Raw genomic sequence first — 22,514 nt, 5'->3', positions numbered from 1 at the left:
TCACATCCCAAAGAAATACAAGTCATTTACAGAAAAAAAATTCTCTCTAATTCTTTGTTAAATTGCAATTAAATAAATAATACAAAGTAAGATACAAATACTTTATAATGCTGTTTCATGCAAATAGCACTGTTCTTAAAATTTCCATACCCCTTCTCTGGCCAGGGAGTGATTTGATTTGATTTTTGCCAGTTTATGGACATTCTTTTACTATCACCATATTTGATAGGCAACAACTTAATTTATAGAATACTGTGTATGAATCTCAAAAGGTTTTTATATCTGTTTATCTCATATTTATGGATATTTAAAGTTAGTAGTATAACATTTACCTAAATTTTTCTAGTATAATAAATATTCAGGAGTCAGAAATTTAGATAAAGACCTGATAAATCCAAGGACCAGCAGAGAGTTGATTTGCTGACGCTCTCCCCATGTTTTTCTGGATCCACCAGCCTCAGAAATCCCCCTGAAATTTTTCTCTTCTCTCTTCCTGTCTTTCTCCTGGCAGTGGCCAGGAGTTGTGTGTCTGCATGCCACCAAGCACTGGCTCATCCGGGAGAGTGTAGGACTAGGAAGCCATGACTGGCTCTATGTTTGCATTTTTGGAACCTTTTTTTAAAGCTTTCTCAGGCCCTATGTGGAAATATATGCCCCCACTTTGGAAGTCAGATGTAACATTTACCTAAATTGTTCTAGTATAATAAAAACTCGGGAATTAGAAGTTGAGATAAAGACCTGACAAATCCAAGGAACAGCAGAAGGTTGATTGACTGACCCTCTCCCCACGTTTTTCTTGATCCACGAGCCCTGGAAGTCTCCCCAGAAATTACGTCTTCCCTCTTCCTGTCCCTCTCTATCAGACCTCCTCAGTCTTCCAACAATTCTATGACTAATCCTAGTCAACCAATCACTGACTACATCCTTCGATTCAAGGTGGCTTTATCGGCACAGTGAAATGGCCACAGAAACAATTCTCCCACAACATAGCAGCTTTGATTACAAGAAAAGAAGTGATTCCCAGAAGTAAAAATCTCTTGACAGCCACTGCAGTCAATCAAAGCTATGATGTCATCCATATGCAAAGCTCCTGTGTCCTTGCACTTAGGCTTGTCTACTAAATAACAAGATCGGGAACAATGGGGAAAAGGAAATTTTGTGGTCCAGTTATTAAACAGGAGTATTTATTAAAGGAAATACCAATTAAGTTCAAGGAATATCAGTGCTCTAATTTTGCTCTGATGTAAGTTTTAAGATAATATGCAGGTTCATTAAAAGTCACAACCCATCTTGGGGTAACAATATCTTTTCTCCAATTCTTCTTCTGAAATGACCACTCTAGAATAATATATTCAGGACTAGCTGAGAGGCACATTTTCTAACTTATCTTTTCCAAACACTCATTTCCCACCTGCTGTGGAACTCTCTCCTCCAGGCATAAGGTAGCCACTGCTGTCTAGAAATCAAGGCAGCTGTGATTATCCTAAGACCTTCACAGGATCATGCCCATTAACATTCCCTTGGACAAGGCAGCAGGCTTATGGGACAGCACATGAGGAGACACATAAAGAGCACAAGGATCCTCAATTCTCGGAAGATATATAAGTGGTTAACAACGTTGAGGATAGGAAACTCCTTCCCATTGTGGAGAGACACATCTTTAGTGATGTTGCTGCCATAAGTTGTCCGTGCTTTTGTAAGTATCTCAACTAAACTTGTAGGTTCACCAAGTTACAGTTGATGACACTGCTTTTTTTTGATCTACCATCAGTTCCCTGTCTGAGATGCAGTTGTATTTGTTCATGTTTCCTCAGGAGAAGTCATGTCACATTTGGCATATAAGCAGGGACCTGACAGAGCCCAAGGTTTTGGAAGAACACTTGCATTCTCCCTATTATGAATGACAAGACACACAACCAAATTTGTGATGGCTGAGGACAGAGCATCTCTGGAAGCAATCTTGATGTGGCTAACCTTCCCCATGTTGTATGGAATTCCATTTCTTCTTGTATTATTAACTGCATTGTTCCTGCTATTGGGTATAAGACGTAAGGCTTTGAAGGTAGAGTGTTCATGGGGTGGAATGGGTGGATTCCAGAGTGACCATCTTCCTATATGTATATAAAGTAGCATGCTTCCTTGGTGAGCAGGATCTAACACAAAAGACCTGACAGGCTAGAGAACACATCATAATTAATGAAAGTAGTATTATGGGTCGGGGTCATAAGCCAGCTGTGGCTTTAGTTTTGTGGCCTGTTCTGTGAGTTGTAAGACATACATATGAAGTTCAGCTACTTTCCTAGAAAGAACTTGCCCATGTAAAAAAGGAATTAAAATAAGAAAAAGACATGCAAATGCTATCCTCTTCACTGTCCCTGAGTTTGCAGAAAAAGTGGGGTTGGGAGAATGATTTAGAGATGTTGTCTTATTCTTTTAGCTGTGTGGCATGTAAAGGAATGAGGATACAAATTACATCTGTGTAAAATAATCCATTCTGTGTTTGAAAACTTGGATCTCATGGAAAGAATTGGAGAGAAAAGAGAGAGAGTAAGGTAGAATTGATAGAAGATACCCTCAGGCCTATCTGTAACACAGAGGAAAAATCTACAATTTAGCATGAAGACAGAGGCTTTAATAATATCCCAGTACAGTAAACAAAGATGATCAGAGAATATTTTGCCTCTGAACTCCTTGAATTGGGGAAGACATTTTTTAAAGAATGAAACAAAAAAGTCTCACTGTCTTGCTTATGAGTATGTGGGACGTGAAAGTTGATAGGATCGGTATAAGTGTTATAAAAGTGGACAGAAACTGAGGAAAATAAAAGCTCATCTCTCCTTGAGACAATGGCTACACAATTGGAGGCAATACAGGGTAAATCAGTTTCTTGTGGAATCTGAGCCATTAAGAACACCTGGTTGTCACTGCTGAAGTTCCAATAAATATTACGAGCTAGAAGACATTAAAGGAAACTGGGGATGCAATTCATCATGTCCAGATAAGATTGTGTTTACGGAACAGTTGGAGAAGAACTTAATTCAGCACGGTCTTTGGGAATGGAATGGCACTTGAGTGGCTTCACTGAGTGTCATGGTGGGACATAATCTGTATGAGATAGGGGAGGCCTTGGCAAATCACAATGATTTATACTGTTATGTAAATTGGGTTTGTAAAGTGCTTAAGCAATCAGGAGGATGTGAGAAAAACTAAAAGCAGACAAAAGAGACTATTCAGGTCATTTGATAGCAAATATGGCACTATTTATGTGGAGCCAAAGTTCCTAGAGCAAAAAAAAAATTGGCAGAAAGCCAAATTTGCTCTTCATGAGCCTGAAGAAGGACCAAACCCAACAACAGGTCACCGGAGGGATGAAGGAAGAAGTAAATGGTGTAACAGCAGAGATGAAAATGATAATTCATCCTGGGAACAGGGAATTATTCTCCTAGAGGATGGAGTATACACTTCTCATCTGGCTATAGAGGTCTTTCACCCAGCTTAGTGCCCTTTCAGCAGCCAGATCTGGCCAATGGGAAGGCAGTGGTCACCCACAGTGTCCACCCAGGACCTGTTGGACTCAAGAAACCAGAGTCGGGGAGCAGGTGAGAGAACAGTGTGTTGGTAGCAAGTGTAGCTTAAGCCAGCCTCACTGAGACCTGGGGTGTGAGATGTGCAGTAGCACTACACCAAGGACACAGGATAAAGAGGCAGGACAGCTCATGGAGAATGACTGTAGGCACAGAAAGCTAAATAACATAGTGTCTCCCAGCTGAGTATAGCTTGAGTCGTCTATAATCCCAACTCTGGGAAGCAGAAGCAAGAGGATCATTGCTTCCATTTTTTTTTTTGAACAAGTTCAAATCCACCTTGGACTACATGAATCCCCATGACAACCTTGACCACCACCATCACCAAAGGAAAATAATAAGACAATGTCTCCTATTCATAAACTGCTATACAGAACATTGCTCTTTTGAGGAGAAAATTGTTCTGAGTGATGTGATCTTTTCATGTTGTAGTGGACCTTGATAATATGCTTATTTAGTAAGCCCTTGGCTGATGAATACAAAGACCAACTGGCATTTGCTTAGAGTGTTGAGCAACAGGCTTTCAGAGATTCTGCCCAAGCTCCGTAAAAAGGTTTCATTATACAATGCTGACCTTAGAGATTGAGAAAAGCATTTGGAAGGTTTGGAGGCATGCCTAAATAGTAAGGATGGGAGATCAGCTCACATAGGGTGCAAAGTTCAGGTAAAGCATGATACCCAATAAGGTGTGTGTGTGTGGTGGGGGGATCATACAATAGCTTATGCCTGAAAATGCTAAAGCCATCGTTGGAGTCTTAACAAAGGTATTTTGTGGGGTGGGAGCAAGCATACTAAAAAATCATGGATTTTTAAAAGAAAAATCCTGGTACCAAAAGTGAGATACTTCCCCATGAGTTTTTGACCAGGGTTTCCTCTGAATTCCTAAAATAAATGCTACTACTGTTGATTGTATGCCAGACTAATACAGTAAGAGATAAGTCTGTTACTGAATACACTTATGTTTTGTCTATCAGACATGGAGAAATCAAGCTGAGACTGAGCTGGAAGCTCTGTCACTGCTGACTAATTTTCATTGTGATGAAAGGCACCATATAGGCCACTGTGTGCATACGGGGTGTTGTCACGAATAGTATTGCTACACTATAGGTCCTGTATGATATAGTACCTACATGACAGGCAAAATTTGCAATAGCTGTATGACTGGGATAGTAGTGGCACAACTGTTATAGGTATGACCAACTACATTCCAATTAGTTTAAGGCCTATTCCACAGAGAAGGACCTGTGTTTGATACTATTAAAAAAAAATCTGTGATGGAGAGACTGCAGGTTCTATTGGGGAAACCATTTCTACTGTTAAATGGATATGATTTGCCAATCAAATTGCCTTCTAAACATTTGTGTTTATGCCCATAGATTATTACTACAAAAGCTGCTTTTTGTAGCAGGAGTATATTACTGCAAAGATTCATAACCTAAAGTGCCGATAATAAATGAGTATTACTGTAGCACAATAGCTCAATGTTTAGCCCTACCTGGGTGGAAATAATCATACAACTGCATCACCCACTTCAAGTCTCAGAGCATATTGTAGAAAGGGGAACAGAAAGAATATTAGAACAGAGGAAGGGGTGTATCGGTGTAGAAGACTGTCTTCCAGGCATGAGATAGGCCGTGTCATTTTGAAATTGCCTACACAAGACTGAGCCCACTGATTTTTCCTTATGAAACTGAAGGAGGACTCATGGGCCAGACCATGTGGTCTTTTATCTCCTTGATGTTGTATAACTCTTAACTCTTCATCAGTAGTGTAGATGCCTCTAAATTATCCATGTTCCTCAACCAACCTTCATTCATGCTTCTTTAACCTCAGTTAAATTCATTGGTTCACAGAGCTAGACTTCAGAGAGATCATCACTTGGTCTATCATTGGTACTATCTCTGAAGTGAATAGATGATTACTCACATATGCCCAGGAAAATCACACAATATTAACTATCATTTTGTTTTTGAGGGGGTTTTTTGGAAATAAAGTTTTACCATGTACCCCACTCTGGTCTTGAACTCATGATCCTCCTGCCTCAGTCTCCTATGTACTGGAATTATATTGCATGTCACTATGTATGGTTCCACCTGTCACTCTTTCCTCTTTCATTCTCTCCCAATTTCTGAGACATTTATTAACTGACTTTATGCACACTAGCCTACTTTCTCCATAATCATACTCGTTCAAGCTCTTTCTTTTTTTCAAGCTCAGCTGTTCAACCTCACTCCCTCAGCAACCTTTCTACACACCACATTCATACTATGCATTCACCTCACTGAGTCAGATCCAGTTTTCACCAGATTCTCCTTCTTCTTAATTGGAAAACCCAAGGAACCTCGAGATGATGTAGCCTTAGCAAGCTAGCCGTACCACAACTTTACAAAAAGAGAAATAGACTCATCATCAACAACTCAAAAAGAACTTAGCAGGCAAAAAGAAGTTAAGGTGGGTTGAAAAGATTCATGACTTGAAGAATAAAAAAGAAATTGCTGGGGGAAACAGCAAATGTCTTAATAAATTCAGTTTATCTCACTTTTGTGAGAGTTTTAATAAAACAATTCACAATCAGAAAAAGAAAAAAAAGTGTCTCTTAAGAGTACTTAATTGTGAAATTATTTAGTGACTCTTTTCTCCAAGCCACTATAATAGATAAAGAAACTGATACCCTCCATAGCAGATTCCAGATCAACCTTCCTAGCCTCCATCACTACTTAGAGTCTGGAGAAATAACTCGTCATCATTGGTGACTGTTCTGTGCATTATTGCCTATTTAGCAGCTACCTCACCTCTACCCACTACATGCATTAGATCCCCTCTTCCAGTGTGACAAACATGTCTCCTGATAATGTCCTTCAGGAGGCAAAATGGCTTAAAGCCATTCTCACAGATGCCAGGAATAATTTCTTACCCTATTTCAAGGGTCAGTGAACTATAGTCCATGGACTTTGAAAGAATAGCCTACTGCATATTTCTGTAAATGAAGTTTTATTGGGGCATAGCCACACTCATTTACTTATTGCTTGTGGCTGCTTTTTCACTCACAAAGCAAAGTTGGATAAGGGTAAGAGCAATTGTCTGATCCACAAAACCAAAATGTCTACCATCTGGCTGTTATCAAAATCCTTGCCAATCTCTATCCAAGTTTACTAGTTTCAAATATTTTCTCAGTAATGATAACTTTTTATGATGAATTTTACATAAAACTGACAGACAGAGCATTCAACTTAGGGAATTTGAGGAAGTAAAGTATATGCTACATAAACAAGACAGTGATTTCAAAGACAAGGCAGGGTGCAGCAAAATAACAGTCAAAACCCTGGACCTTATTGGTTTCTCAAGGCCTGGAGGATAGAGAATCAAGACTGCCATGTAAAAAGGAGATAGGGAAAGGATGCCTGGCACATAGCATGCCCCAATCCATGTTGGTGCCCATAAGTGGCCAAACCCAATCAGAAGCAAGAGGGCAAAAAGAACCCAGTGAAGACAGCCACACAGGTCAGGATCCTGAGGCACAGAGCTCTGCAGAAGAGAGAGGACTTAAAGTCAAACAGAAATTATGCCACTGGGAGCCTTCATGTGCAACACTAATAAGGGAAAGGCTCCTGTAGTGTTTCATGGAGAGGATTTGGGGTCAGTATAAGTTAGTCTTTTCTCTGGCCCAATGGCCTCAGACTCCACAGAACACAGTTTGAAAGTCCCGCGAATCCTCTAATTTTCTAACTTTATCTCCTTTCTGAAACAAATCTTATGATCAGATATGATCAAATACTTTCATCTGTCTTTCTAGCAAACTCCAATCTTAAAGCATTTCATCCAAAGTCATCCGACAGATACCTCCATCCCTCGCTAGGTTCTGCCTCTGTGTCTGTGTCTTCAAGCCCCTAAGCATTGGTAGAAGTCTAGTCTGGAGATGCAGCTCAGATGTAAGATACTTGCCTAGCATTCACAAGGTCCTAGGTTGCATTATGAGCACACACACACACACACAGAGAGAGAGAGAGAGAGAGAAAGAGAGAGAGAGAGAGAGAGAGAGAGAGAGAGAGAGAGAGAGAGAGAGAGAGAGAGAGAGAGAGAAGACATTTAAAATAGCCTGACTGCTAAATGCACCCCAAATTATAATAGCATACAAGAGGGGCTCCACTTCTGCTCGACCTCCAGCCCCTGGCTGAAGTGCTCTGCACACCCTTCTTAGTAAATAGGTTGAGCATCTTCAAACCCGATCTACCTTCACCTTTTTGTAGCAAGGCTCCTGTCATCCCCTCCATCTTGGTCTACTGCTGACCACCACAGTGCTGTGTGCTCGCTGATGGTTTGTGTTCTTCTTCGGCTACTCCCCTCTGTGTCTTTAATGACATTTCCTCATTTTACCCTTTGGTGACCCTTCTCATTAAAAGAAAAAACTTTCTCCAAAGGACATAATAATTAATGATGACTTCAACAGCACAACTAAAGCTGTATCTTGTATATTGTGGTTCGCAATAGCATTCCCTGAAGAAAATTCATAGATTTATAAATATTATGAATAAGTAGTTTATATAGAACAGGTAGAAACATGCTATGACTACCTAAACCAGCTTTTCTTTTTTTTACAACCCAGCTCTCTTTATGTTCCTAAATACTTAGTCCCAAAACCCCAAAGGGAGGATAGAATAGATAGATGCTTTAGAATGGAAAGATTATTAAAGATCAACTATTTCAATAGCCAGTGCTCTGTGGAGAATATTAGAGTCTTTATATCATTTGCCTCCAGATAAGGATTCTAAGAAAACATCCCAGCCCTTTCTTCTACTAGCTTTTTTCTTGGCCTTATCAATATTATCATACTTTGCTTGCTGGGGAGGAATGTTATGCTGGGAATTGAACCCAGAGCCTTGTTTATGCCAAGGGTTACAAGACATTTTTTTTTTCTTTAGCCTTCTTGTGCTTCTTTTAAAGGGGCACTGAATGACTTTCACTGAGATATAGACTACTGGGAGTGTTATTGCATCAAGTCATAATAACTACCTGAATAATGAGTTAAGCAACATAAACAGCAGTTGTCTAGCTCCATTGGAACTTATGATGCGGTTGCAGCATTGTCTCTTCAGATATTGTCTCCATTTCCTTTTCTTTGTCGGTTGTGACAAGTCTACACAGTCACAGTCAGGTCGCGATGGGACCACAGCTATTCCAAACATCTCATCCTCTCAAGACAAGGTAGGGGAAGAGAGGGCTGGGGAGGAAAGGTTTTCTTAACTGGTCTCTCATTTTCCAGTTGTGAAATAAAAGCTCCAAGTAGATCTCTTCATTTACATTATTAGCCCAAAATGGGTTGTGTGTCTATCCAGGGACCAATCCTGGAGCAAAGAGGGTGGTATCTTAGTCACCATTCACATTGATGGGATAAATACTTTGACAAAAGAAACTAAAAGAAGAAAGGGTTTATTTGGGCTCATAGGCTGAGGTGACAGTCCATCATAGTGAGAAAGTCACAGTAGTTGGTCACATTACATCCACCACAGACAAGGCACTGATAATGATGAATGCTTACACTCAGCTTGCTTCCTGCTTTTCACATAGTCTAGAATCCAAACCCAGGGAATGGTGCTACCCACAGTGGATGAGTCCTCCAACCTCAATTAACCTAATCAAGATCATTTCCATAGGCATGACCAGAGGCCCATCTTCCAGGTAATTCTGGAGTTGACAGTTGAGATTAATCATCACAGATGGCCATGATGGGGTGCCCAGACTTTTGCTCAAATATTATTTTGGGTGTGTCTATGAGGGTGTTTGGAAGCATTTAACATTTGAGTCAGTAGACAAAGTAAGCAGATTGTTCTCACTTATGTGGGTGGCCTTGTGCAATCTGTTGAAAGCCTGAACAGAACAAAAAAGGCTGGAGTAAGGGAGAATGCCTTTTGCCTGGTAGTGTTGAGGTGAGACTTTGGATTTTCCCTGCCTTCAGATGTGAACTCCAGCATGGGCACTGCCTTTTAAACAGGAACCACTCCATCAGCCAACCTGGTCTTCAAGCCTACTGACTTCAGATCTAGGAGCTTGTTAAACTCAACAATCACATGAGCCAGTTTCTTACACTTGGTTACATGACGAATGCATGTATTCTACATATTGGTTCTGTTTCTCTCAAGAACATTAACTAATACAGTCTTCTCTCTAATTCTAAGCTAACATTTTCAAATCCAAGTTTAACATTCCCAACAAATGTAGCCCTGAGAGCTTCCAAGTGAAAAGCAAAGTGGAAATTTTGTTTTATTTTATTCATCCATTGACTTATCAATAAGAATATTTGGAGTTTCTATTTTGTGCTAGATTTGCAAAATTAGTTCCTCGCTTCAAATAGTTCACTGAGTACTAATGTCAGCAGACATGTAGCAAAAAAATAAGTTAGAATTTAATATTATGTAGAAAAGTGGTGGACCAGAGCAGACTAAGGTGCTTTTAGAGGTTTCCTGAGGAAGAAGGCTTGATAAACACAGGGTCATTGGGTAAGTGAGAAGGACTTTTTCCTAGGGGAAAAAAAAAATATTTCTGGCAACTGACCAAATACGTTCCTAAGAAGTAGATAAACAGGTGCAAAGTGAAAGTAGTCAGATGTTCAAGAATAGCAAGGGTTTATCACCAGTTCTAAAAGAACGTATGAAATGAAATTACTGCCCTGGAGGGGTCCCCATTGTTTCTCTCCTACTGATTAAAAACTGGGGTCTGGCTCTCCTTAGTCTCGCTCTCCATCCCCTTTGCTGTCTAAGAAGCCCTGATTATATTCCAATTTATGAGATATGTTTCTAGTGAGAGTGGGGAGATAGTAACAGACAAGAAAGATTATTCATAATTTCAGATTTTTACTGTTGATGGTGCTTTTGTTTTTACTTGAGGTTAACACTGCTGGAGAAAGTAAAAGCATTGGTAAAAATCCATTTGAATAATGATTAAGTCCTTCTTGTGAAGTGAAAGAAACAGTTGCTTTTCATTTCTCTTTCCTTTTTTTCACTCCCCCTCTCCCCCCAGTACTAGGGGTCAAAACCCAAAGCCTCTGCATGCTAACCAAGTGTTTTACCACCACGTTACACTTCAGACTTATATCTGAGTTATTTCAATTTTCATTTAAAGCACAGTAATTCGGGAGCTAAACCATGTGGATTACCACTTAATAAGCATTCAAGACACCTTCCCGAATAGGAACATGGTTCTTTTCCTCCAGTCAAGGCAGGAAGTCTGTTAGCCAGGGACACACCATTTTAGAAAGCTCCTTCATTTGGGCTGAAACTTGACAACTTTAAACTGCCGTAATTTGGTTTCCAGAGCTAAAGTAGGTTGTTTTTCTAGATTCTCGCCTTCCCCACCCTCACAGGTGATTCCGAAACATCCTGACTGCAAGAACTTACTATGTACTGTTCATCAATCACGACACATAAACCCCTTTCCTTCCCTCTGAAAGATACTAGAAACAGCTTCTGCTGTCATATGTGCCCGAACTCTCCTCAGACCAGCCACCATCCTGCTGTTTGTCTGCCATCGGAAGCATTAACAACTCTCCTAATAAATGTCTGACCTCCAGAGGACTCACTTTATCCTCTCCCTTGAGCCCCAAACTTGAAACTTTAAAAAATCTTCAAGTGGCAGGATCGAGTCTGACGGACGCTGAACTGAAGTTCAGTTGACTGAAGTTCAGACACCAGTGTGGCTGAGTCTGAGCAGCGATTCCAGACTCCGGGCATGGTAATTGATTGAGAGAACCGTGACTGGGCTCACGTCCGTGAAACCCAAGATGTTCAGAAATGAAACTTTTCTGTTGGTTCCTCTTTTAAGAGGCCATGTCCTTTTCTCTGTACTTCATGAAGAGCCACAGGAGGTGTCATGTAAATCCTGAATCAAACCAACCCGGAAGTCTCCCTCGGGGTTTGCTTCTCACAGTTGTTCTAGATTAGTCTTCCTGAGGCATCATGTTGCTGCCTGAAAATGCTGTTAGCCACAGAAATTCAAGCCATGTAGCCTGATGTCAAAATTACCTTATTACCTGGCACCAAGCCAACCCCCATACTTCCTGCTCTGACTCTGCCTCTCATATATCATGGTCTGTCAAACTCTTTTGTGGAGAGAAAAAGAGGACTTTCACTTACTTTGGGGAAGAATGATTATGATACAATGATACGATTCATAGACTTAGGCTTGATGATGGCTTTGCTTTTGTTTTTTGTTTTTTGTTTTTTCTTTCAAACAGGGCTTACTACATAACATGGGCTAGCCTGGAACTTGCTGTACAGACCAGGCTGGCCCCCAAATTGCAGCAATCCTCCTGTCTCAGCCTTTTGAGTATTACAGGCATGTCCCGCCACCTCTGTCTTAGACATATGTTTTAACACAAATGCTTCCACCTTTTGCAACAAAGAACTTAACAGTTCTGTTAAATTCAAATGAGCATCCGCTTGCAATGCTCCCAGCTGATACCAGCTTCTATGGCATACTCTGCTGTAACTCCACAGGGACAAGATATTTCCATCACCAGAGTCCTTTGTGAGTACCTGGAACAGATCATCAGGTCTGTGTAGTGAGTAGCCGGTTCAGCTTTGATCTGGAAGTACCAGCCCTATTGAGGCTTCGGTAACTGCCACACCTACAAGGCGGAGCCGAGAGAGGACCCCTGAAGACCAGAGATCCTGAAGACCTGAGACCCTCGAACTCACAGAGATCCGCCTGCCTCTGCCTCCTCAGTGCTGGGTTTAAGGCGTGCACCCCTACACCAGCCTGGGTTACAGAGTGAGTTCCAGGAAAGGTGTAGCACAGTCCCTCGGTGTTCTCTGGAGAACTCTGCTCGGTCTACCTCCAGCGTCCAGGAACCAAGAGAACTGGCACATCCAGATCTCGGGTCTTCAGGGGTCCTCTCTCTGCTCCGCCTTGTAGGCCTGACAGTTATGAAGCCTCAATGGGCGTGGTACTTCCAGATCAAAGCTGGAACGGCTACCCACTACAGGTCTGTGCTGGAGTCTAGTCAGCAATAAGAAGAAGAAACCGTCACTGTGCTTTCGGCATGCTATTTGTGCTGGGCCCTGTGCTAAGCATTTTCTATGTATTCGCTCATACTTCCCAGCAACCATATGAAGCAGATGTCATTTGTTTCTACCATTTTGCATCAGAATGCCAGGGAGTAGAGATTGAATAAATTGCTAAAGTTGTCAGAATATCTAAATGTTAAAATGCATATTCAAACCCAGAGTCAACTGTGATACCAACTCCCAATGCATTTTATTCAGAGGAATTGGCCCTTCGGCACTAAAACTTGCAGCATGCATTCACCTGTTTGACAAAATATTTCAAATTCTTTAGTAAATGTAATTCAATTCCAGAAAACATCATTCCTCCCCCATTAACTATTACAGTAGCTAAAAATATTTCAGTCATGTTTTACTGATTAATCTAAGTATTTTGAGTTATATAAATATGTAAATTTTTGCAGTCTAAAATTCTCATTTTCATCCAGTTATCATGGGCAGTCTTCAAGCTGACCATCCATGATACTTTCTCCTGGTTCTCACTCCCTTTTATCATCTCCTCCCACAGTTTTTCTAGGTTGGTTTGTGTGGCCAATGTGATATGATAACAGCAAAGGCATGTTACTTCAGAGCTGGATTACAAAAAGCATGTGAATTCTATTTTGGGTTTTCTCTATCCGTCTCCTTTCTCCATACTCACCAACCTCAGATCGCCTTATCTAAGAGAAACAGGGGCTGTGTTAGGAGGTAATTTGGAACGCCTGTAGAAAAGCCACAAGACAAGAACTAAAATCTGAAACCGTCAGCCAAAAGACAGAGACCTGCCAATCATGCGCAAGTTAAGAAGCTAGGCCTTCCCCCAACCCAACCATCAGATGAGGCCACAGCCCAGTCTTATTGGGAACTCTTAAAAGCTGAATTCTGTCCCCATTCCCCAAAGGTGTATGTTGAAATTTTAGCCACCTACTTTAGAATGAGGCTCTCCCAAAAGGTAAATAAAGTTAAATCCTGTCCTATGGGACAGGCCCTGATTCATGTAACTACATTTTAAGATAAGGCCTTCAAAGAATTGATTAAGGTAAAAGGAGGCCTTTGGGTTGGACTTCAGTTTAAGCTGGCTCATACCCTTATGAAAAGGGGTAATCAACACACAAAAGAAGCACCAAGGTGCATGAGCACAGCAAGGAGGCATCTTCTCCATAGATGAGAAGGAGAGAGGCCTCCGGAGAGAAGCACCATCATGAGCTCCTGGCTTTCAGAGCTCTGAGAGGTGAGATTTCTGCTGTGTAAGCTGCCTGGTCTGCAGTATTGTTTATGGCAGCTGCAGTAAATCAGAACTAGGACCCTGATGCAGAACCACTCAGGGAGCCTAGCCCTGGCTCCCTGACCCACAGCAACCCTGAGGTACAATTGTTGTTTGGAGCCGCTAATGAGGCCATTCGCTATGCAGCGATTCAGCACTCAGCTGCTAGGATTCTCTGTCATATGGCGGCAAGCCACTCTTCTCTTGGCATACGTTGAAGTTATTTCTGTGGTGGTTGCTGTCCTAATCGTCCAGAAGGTATTTACTCAGGGAATTCATTTGTATTTTTTCCATGCACATCATTTCATTTTAAAAGGAAGAAAATATCATATAAACAATAGATTAAATGAAAGAGATCTTTAAAATAATCTAGACTTTCACAAATATTTCCCATTGATTGATATATTGCCTGTTTTCTACACCACTGATTACGGAGATTATCGCTGCAGACAGACAAAATATGTGTCACTCCTTGTTCTATGTTCTTGATTTAATAGAAAGCGTCAGAAGGACAGGACAGTGAAGTCTGCCCAGCTCACTGCTGTCCATTGTACTTCCCTTAGTTCTTTAAACTGTCTTTGACTTCCGATGGTGACGAAAACTGACATATTTTGTATAGTTATTGATTCATCACTCATTATCCATCCATTCAGTTAGGGTTATATGATGCCTACTGTGTGTCAGGCACTGTAGTAAACATCAGCAATGTGCCAGTAAATAACACAAAGAAATACCTCTTCTTTCTGGACTTCATAGAAAGAAATAGCAGTAAGTGTGAACTCTGGGTAAAGTTTACGGCATGTTGATGTCAATAATGGCAGGAAAACGGCAGCAAGGGCCACAGAACGTTACTGCCTGTGACCAACTCTCTTGGGTGGTGGAAATGTGAACATACTGTGCCGAAAAGACCATGTTTCATAAAGAACTCCATATTTAGGGGCTGAAGGAATGGCTCAGCAATTAAGACCATGCATGTATTGTTCTTCTGGAGAACCTGAGTTCAGTCCCCAGTACCCACGTGGTGATTCACCACTTTCTATAACTCCAATTCCAGGAAACTCGACATTCTCATCTGGCTTCCATGGCCACTGCATACATGTGGTACACAGACGTATATGTAGGCAAAATACCCCAAAACACAAAATAAAAATAAATAATAAATAATTACTTAGAAACAGGATCACACATTTAAAATGAAGTCTTAGGAATCCTCTTTCAGGAATGTGGAGGACATAGCCTTCTTTCAGTTTTACTGTTTTTAAATAAATCTTTTTTTGTTTGTTTTTGGTTTTTTCTAGACAGGGTTTCTCTGTGTAGCTTTGGAACCTGTCCTAGAACTTGCTCTGTAGACCAGGGTGGCCTTGAACTCAGAGAGATCCACCTGCCTCTGCCTCCCGAGTGCTGGGATTAAAGGCGTGTGCCACCACCATCTGGCAAGTTCTGTGCAGTTCAAAGCTGCTTTCATAGTTACGGTTTATTTTAATGTGGAGTTCCTTTCTGCCTTTCTGTTCAAGATTATGATGAAGGCTTACTGGCAAAAGTCACATGTTTCAAATGTAATAATAAACAATGAAGTTAAAAGGACATTACTTATCAATGTTTTCTCTTCGGAAATGAGCTTTAATCACAGGAAACTTTAGCATCAAGTAATGAGAGCTTTTTCTCCTACTACATGATGAGGCACTTAGAGCCTTAAAGCTAAATGCAGCATGACCATGGTTAGAAGGCACTTTTTAAAGAAGTATTTTTACTAGTGTATATGAAGTGTGCAAACTAATGGGCTCCATTAAGACATTTCCACGCATGTATATAATCTATTTTTATCATATTTGACCCTCATTCCCTTTCTTGTCCCTAGAAGGGATGTTTTATGTTTAGCTTTTGACCATAGGAATCTTTCTTTCCTAACATATTCATGAAATCTCTCTCTCTCTCTCTCTCTCTCTCTCTCTCTCTCTCTCTCTCTCCCTCCCTCCCTCCCTCCCTCTCTCTCTCTCTCTCTCTCTCTCTCTCTCTCTCTCTGTACCACTGTGTGTGTGTGTGTGTGTGTGTGTGTGTGTGTGTGTGTGTGTGTTTGCACAAGAGAGAAGAGTCACTTTGCTGAACTTTACATTTCATTAATTACACATACATAGTTATGGCTATAGGGATTCGAACAGGCAGAGAGCCAGAAAAACAAGCAATAAAAAAGCCTTGTGTGTGATCAGCCATGAAGTTGCCAGTGAGCCTTCAGTGACTCCAGTAATGAGTTAATAAGCCAATAAAGTATGTGATCATTTTCGATGCTCAGAGGCCACAGCTCTTGAAACAAAGTGATTTACTTGACCAATTTCCCTTGAGTCAGGATCCTTGTCTTGCTTCCAGAGGTGCCTTAACAATTTATCAGAGCCATCTGGACTATTGATAAAGTAACTTCCACAGAGCTCTCAAAACCACCTCCATACCCTGTACTGTAAATGGCATTGGATAAAAATAAAAATAAGATGGTCCACAGTGGGTGGTAATCTGTCCTTTCTCCTACCATCTCCCTAAACTAAGAGCCATAAACTAAAGAGTGGATGCACTTTAGTTTTGTGATGCATCGGCAGGTTTGGCAATTTCTGTAGAGTCAGAAATATTTGTTGGAGATGTAGTAAACAATCCCAAAATAGGACTGTTTCACAAAGCACATTAGTTTCAGAGCAAGATGAATTAGTCACCAAAACATGCCACCAAAATGTTCTCACAGGTCCAAAGTCTACATCTGGACTTGGTGTACATCTGGGAAGTAGAAATTAACCCCAGGAAAACCATGGTGACACATTTACCATCTAAGTTCAATCAATGCCCACACTTGCTGGCTGAGGGACTTTGAGAATGCTGCCTTATCGTCTCAAAAACCAGTTTCTTCACTTGGGTAAAACCAGCGTCCTGTGACTGACAAGACAACTCAATGAACTAATCTGAATAGGGCATTCAGAACAGACAATACAACGTGCCCCACAAAAGCCGGTTCTTGGAATGTTGGAGCAGAGGTGTACAGTGTGTGGTCTCGGGACAGCAGTCTGAGCAAGACCTGGGAACTTCTCAGAAGCCCCATTCCTCAGATACCTGCCTTCAAACCAAATCCAAACCAGTTGAAGGAGTCACGGTGGAACTGGGTCCTGAAACTCTTAACAGCTCTGCAGAGGGTGCTGGTACATGCTCCACTTGTTTGAAAACCATACTTTCAGAGCATGAAGGACAATAAATATGTACACCACAGTATCCATTGTTAAGGACCTTTGTTTCATGACTATTTAAATACACAAGAGTTTCAGGGGATGTAGAGCCCCCCTTTATCTTCCACTTCCACTTCTGATTCTTGTTAACTAATTTGTTTATTAATTGCAGTGTGTGCATAATGTATGTGTGCACATGTGTTACCTCACACTTGGGAAGGTCAGAGTACCAACTTTGTGGGGTTACTTCTTCTCTCCTTCTACTTTTATGTAGATCACAAGAATCAAAGTCGAGTTTCCAGGCTGTGTGTCAAACATCTTTATCTGCTGAGCTATCTAACCAGTACCCACCTATAAATTTTATGTGGGTGTTTTGGCTAAAACTAAGATAAGCCCTAATTAAAAAGTGAAAATCATGTTTTTTATTAACTTTAGAGGTACCAGGGAGAACTCTATACATGAGAGTAAACTCCAACAATCCAAAGCCTGATACTTTTATACGGTTTCAACAAAGAATGATAAAACATGGAATGACTGGCAGGACCAATGGATGCATAGACTTGAGTGAAGTCTGAACTGTTACCAAGAGACATGTGGGACAGGTAGAAGCCAATGGAAGGTCAGCATCACTTCAGAGTTTATTTACTCGGGTTCAAGGTAGCCCCAGTCACAGGGTTAAGCCTTGGTGTGGGAAGGCTCTCTCTCTCTCTCTCTCTCTAAGTGTCTTTATAGCCTACTACAAATAGTGAAAGTCTGGCCTAATGACCCTTTCCCAGCTACAGCCCCTCAAGTGATACTGAATGCAAGTGACTATTGTACCAAAGGGACATACTATACTTTGAGATGGCCTGTCCTTACTTACTTCAGAACACTAAGTTTTAAGAAACTCAATATCTAGATAAAGAACTTCAGAGGTCATGTGAGAACAATGGGGTTTGTAGGGGAACAATGTTTTGATATATTTTTTTTTTTACTTAGGCAATAGAATCCTCAACACCAAGGGCTAGAGATGCAGCCCAGTGATAGAGCACTTACCTAAAATGTGTGAAGTCTTGGGTCCAAGTCTTCAGTACCATAAGAACAGAATCCTAAACATTACACAAACATGGTCAAAGAGGTCTATTATTAAATACTTTTTGATAGATTGTAAATTTTATAGAGCCAAAGACACAGTGGGGAGCATAAAAGGCTAATTGAAAACAAGGCAATCTACAATATATCTTAAGTGAAAATATTTGAATGCAGTTTATTATCCACTGTCTTGGTTCTATAAACAATACTGCCTGACTGTAACAGGGACAAAGTTAGAAATATCTACATGTGCTTTTTGTTGATTGGTGTAGCAATGACAGAGTGCAAAATTACAGATAAAATTGTCATTTAGAGCAAGGTGAACCATAGTGCTGTCTTTGCAACTTCACCCCCCACACTGTGGCCACAGAGCTTTTCTAAATGCAATCATGTCACCTTCCCACGTAAAAGACCTAATTGGCTCCCTGAAGCCTGATTCACGAGAACCTTTGTTATTTGGCACATGCCAACCTCAGTCCTGCAATTACATCTGCTCTGTGTAGTTTTCCTACACCCCAGCCCCTGTCACTAGGAAACTGGTCCCTCCTTCTCCAGCCTCCTAAAAGATCCTGTCATATTCCTCATAACACTTCATACATTGGATTATAATGGTTGTTTAAACATTATCCTCTCGACAAGACTTTTGGTAACTTTTACTGACAGAAAGATGTACATTTTCATTTTTATGTTCCCAGCAGTCAGCATAAAATCTAGCATATAGAAAGCACTTGATACTTTACTTAGATTGAAAATGAAATCTGTGCATGAGCCACAGAGGCTGGCCCAGGGAAACATAGTAATCACCTACATACAGCCTTTCTCCAGTCTAAAAAGGACTGAAATCTTAGAATTTGGAGAGTGAAGCTTGAGCTTTGAGAATAGTGCCATCCTCATCATAAGAGACGCACCATATCTGTGAGTCAGAACTCTCCAATAGTTGCAATCATCTTCTGAGAGCCATTAAAACTATCATTTTACTTAAGGTATTCTAGTTACTTGGTTGACATTGTCTGAATCTTTCAAATTTAATCTTGAGCTTTAAGTCTGGACTTTGTAGCTGAAAGACAAGTTAGAGTTATAAGGCCAAAGATAGTGTGTTACCAAGCTCAAAGCAGGTGTCCCTACTTTTGGTGGCCTGTGAAATCTTCAGATCTCTATCCTCAAACATCATGATAATTCTTGGCTTATCCATGGCACACCAGTCTCCATCAGACTCCCCTAACAGTCTAGTTTCCATTTAACAAGCCCTCTGATTGGCAATTTAGAATGCTTTCCCTTCTCAGTGAGGCTCTGTTTTGTATCCTGACATTTTGTTCTTGCTAAAGGATTTAGCTGGAAACATTCATCCTGAGATAGCTGGAACAACCAGCTGGCTGTCTAGCCAAGCCCTCTCGGTGTATGATGGTTAAAACACCTTGAATCAATCACACATTGTTGGCTAGCCAGTTGGTTTGCCTACTCATGATCATCACTGTCAATAGTAGGGCCTCTCAGTCCAAAAGTTACATTTCCAGTTTTGAAGTGAATTGAGCAACTGATGGGTACAATGAAATGACCTGTCTCCTTCAAAAACCCAGCTCTTTGAGATCTGTCTTGAGAAATCTACCAGCAGTTCACCCATGCTAAGACTGAGATGTCTGAGGCTCATCTTTCCCAATAGAAATAGCTTCTTGGAAAGACTTCTAATGAGGATCAATCCTGAAAATATTACTAAAGCATTTGATACATACTATGCATATTATAAATGGCCAGTAAACAGAACTTAATATTATAATTAGATTTCTGAAGCTGTATTAGTTTCACACTGTGCTATAATGAGTATCATACAATGATTTAAAACAACAGAGGTGTGTTTATCTCAAGGTGGTAGATGTGAGACTTTGCAAGCATTGGCAGGACTCTCTGATATCTCTAGGGAAAACTCTTTCCTTGTCTTCTCTCGTCTCTGGCAGTGGCTGGAAAGCTTTGGCATTCCAATGACATCATATGTTCTCCCTGCATATCAACATGCTTTCTTCTCATTGTGCATGTGTGTTTCTCTGTCTCTACGCCCAAGTTATACTTTTGTAAGGACACTAGTCAGGTTGGATTCTAGCCAAATGACTTCACTGTAGCTTTATTGCTTCTTTAGAATTGTACTCCCAAAGAAGGCCATATTCTCAGGAACATGTAGTCAGGACTTCCACATGTCTTTGGAGGGGGACACAACCCAACCACACAGTGGGCAACAAGTCATTTGGCTTAAAGTCGAGAACAGGCTTTTGTTTTCCCAACACTCACAGCTATGCTCACATCCCTTTTCTTTAGGAGAAGTAGAATTGCAGAATGTTTTGCTTTCATGTCTCAGTCCCCTTTGGTTATTGGAACACTTCAGATAAGATATATACTCAGACTCTTACCATTCCCCACAGTCTACAGCTTGGTATGGTGTGCTGGTAAACCCAACCCCGGAGAAATAAACAATTCAAAGGCCCTGGCTTGAACCATTTGCTGATTCCCACTGTATATTAAGTGCTACATTGAGTAATCCCATATAGCTGACTCAAGCTACTGAAAGAGCAGAAACTGTTCCCAGTATCAAGACAACACCTCCTCCCCCACCGCTTCTCCTCTTCAACCCTCTAGTATGTTCTGCCCCCAAATCTTCAATGACAGGGTGATATCGAAGAACTAGAGAAAGTGTAGCTGTGAATAACAACTCTGATATGGCCTATGTGGTGGTTTGCTCCAGCTTGCCTTCCACCAGCGCAGCAGGCCCTTGGTCTTCAGGGTGAGCAGGTATTCAGGTGTTATACCTATGTTGCTAGATGAGTCAAGAGTCCTGAAGGGACCTTCCTTGTGCAGTGTCCGATGTGGCACTCAACTTCACCTCAGCCTTCTTTTACACTTTCTACCACCCTTTCTTCAAAAAAAAAAAAATGTACAGGCATTTTGTAACTGAGGTCTACTCACCCACTGGCCAGCCCTTGGGTGAGAAATCTGCAAGAAGAGTTTTGTCCCATCTTTTTTTTTTCATTATCTATATAGAAAATGTTAGTCAAGAATCTTTGCTAATAATGTCTTGGAAAATGCAGCATCTTCCACTTATGACTCAAACATTTGCCTCTCCTATAGTCAACAACTTCAAGACAAAAAAAAAAGGTACCCAAGGGGTTGTGAGGGATCAGGCAGTTTGGAACCCACAAGTGTCCTGGATAGAGCCACCGGTCTGAAGTCCATGTGCACATGAGAAAAGGCACAAAGAGGAATGGTTTTCAGGAGAGGAGTTCTCCCAAACCTCATCTTCCTTTCAGCAGGCTCTAATATGGCTTCCTGATGAGGACAGTGGAAGGAAGAGCAGGACCAGCATGTGTGAATGCCAGGCTTCCATTACTTTAGCACTAGCAGCAACAACAACAACAGCAGGAAAAAAGAAAAAGATTGCAAATTTATTTGGTCTCTTTCTGGCAAGAAGTCAGAGATTAGCACTCTTGTGGCCTAAAGTCAGGTCTTTCCATTTGGAAAGGGTATGATTTTATTAACAAAGCTCTCCCCACCAAGCAGGATGCACTATTTCGCAACCCCTGGGGACAAAAGAAATAGCAAGCAAGGTTGTCATATGGGAAAGAATCTGCTTTTCACAATGCCCTGCAACACTCTTATTTTAGTAGTGGAGAAATTGGGGTTCTTTAGTAAGAATGAGCACTATTGAACTTGTCTTCCAAGGCCCAGAACATAACGCAAGTCTCAGACAGAATAAATCCACAGGCCTCTTTCCTTCACAGAGCATGGTGGCCAGGACTGTACCACAATGAACAGAGAGCATCAGCTGACCTTTGGGAGATGTGATGATACCCAAGAGCAAGGTCTGAGGATGGGGCTTGTTGCTGTTTCCGTAAAGTTGCTGAACTAATTGGGGGAGCCAGGAGGAAATGCCAAGGCAATGCTGAGGAGAATGAGGGCTGTTTTCATCTTGTCTTTTTCTGTCTCCCACCCAGTCACGTCCCTTTTGGCCTTTTCGTCAAAGATGCTTACTTTGTTAAGACATAAAACCACACTTGTGTTCTCAAACGTACATTCAAAACTGTTGACACATAAGTGCTCAGTTAGCATTTTTTGTACAATTCAAAGGAGTGGGGATGAGTACGGTGTTTGGTTCACCATGAGAGGACAGAGGGGAGATTGTCTGGGAGGCGGAAAGCTAGGATAGTTTCCCCAGTCAGGAGCTAACAGCCTGCCCTGAACAGACACTAACTCCCAAGAAGGTAAAGAATTCTCAAAGCAGACAGAAAGTAGAGGGTCTGCACTGACATCTGAATTTTATTATTAATAATGTTATTGTTATTATTTGCCACTGGGGAACCAAACAAAAACACATAAC

Source organism: Peromyscus californicus, unplaced genomic scaffold, assembly GCF_007827085.1.
Source record: "Peromyscus californicus insignis strain IS unplaced genomic scaffold, ASM782708v3 Scaffold_4__1_contigs__length_199733344, whole genome shotgun sequence".
Taxonomy (NCBI): Eukaryota; Metazoa; Chordata; class Mammalia; order Rodentia; family Cricetidae; genus Peromyscus; species Peromyscus californicus.
This window is presented reverse-complemented; position numbering follows the sequence as displayed.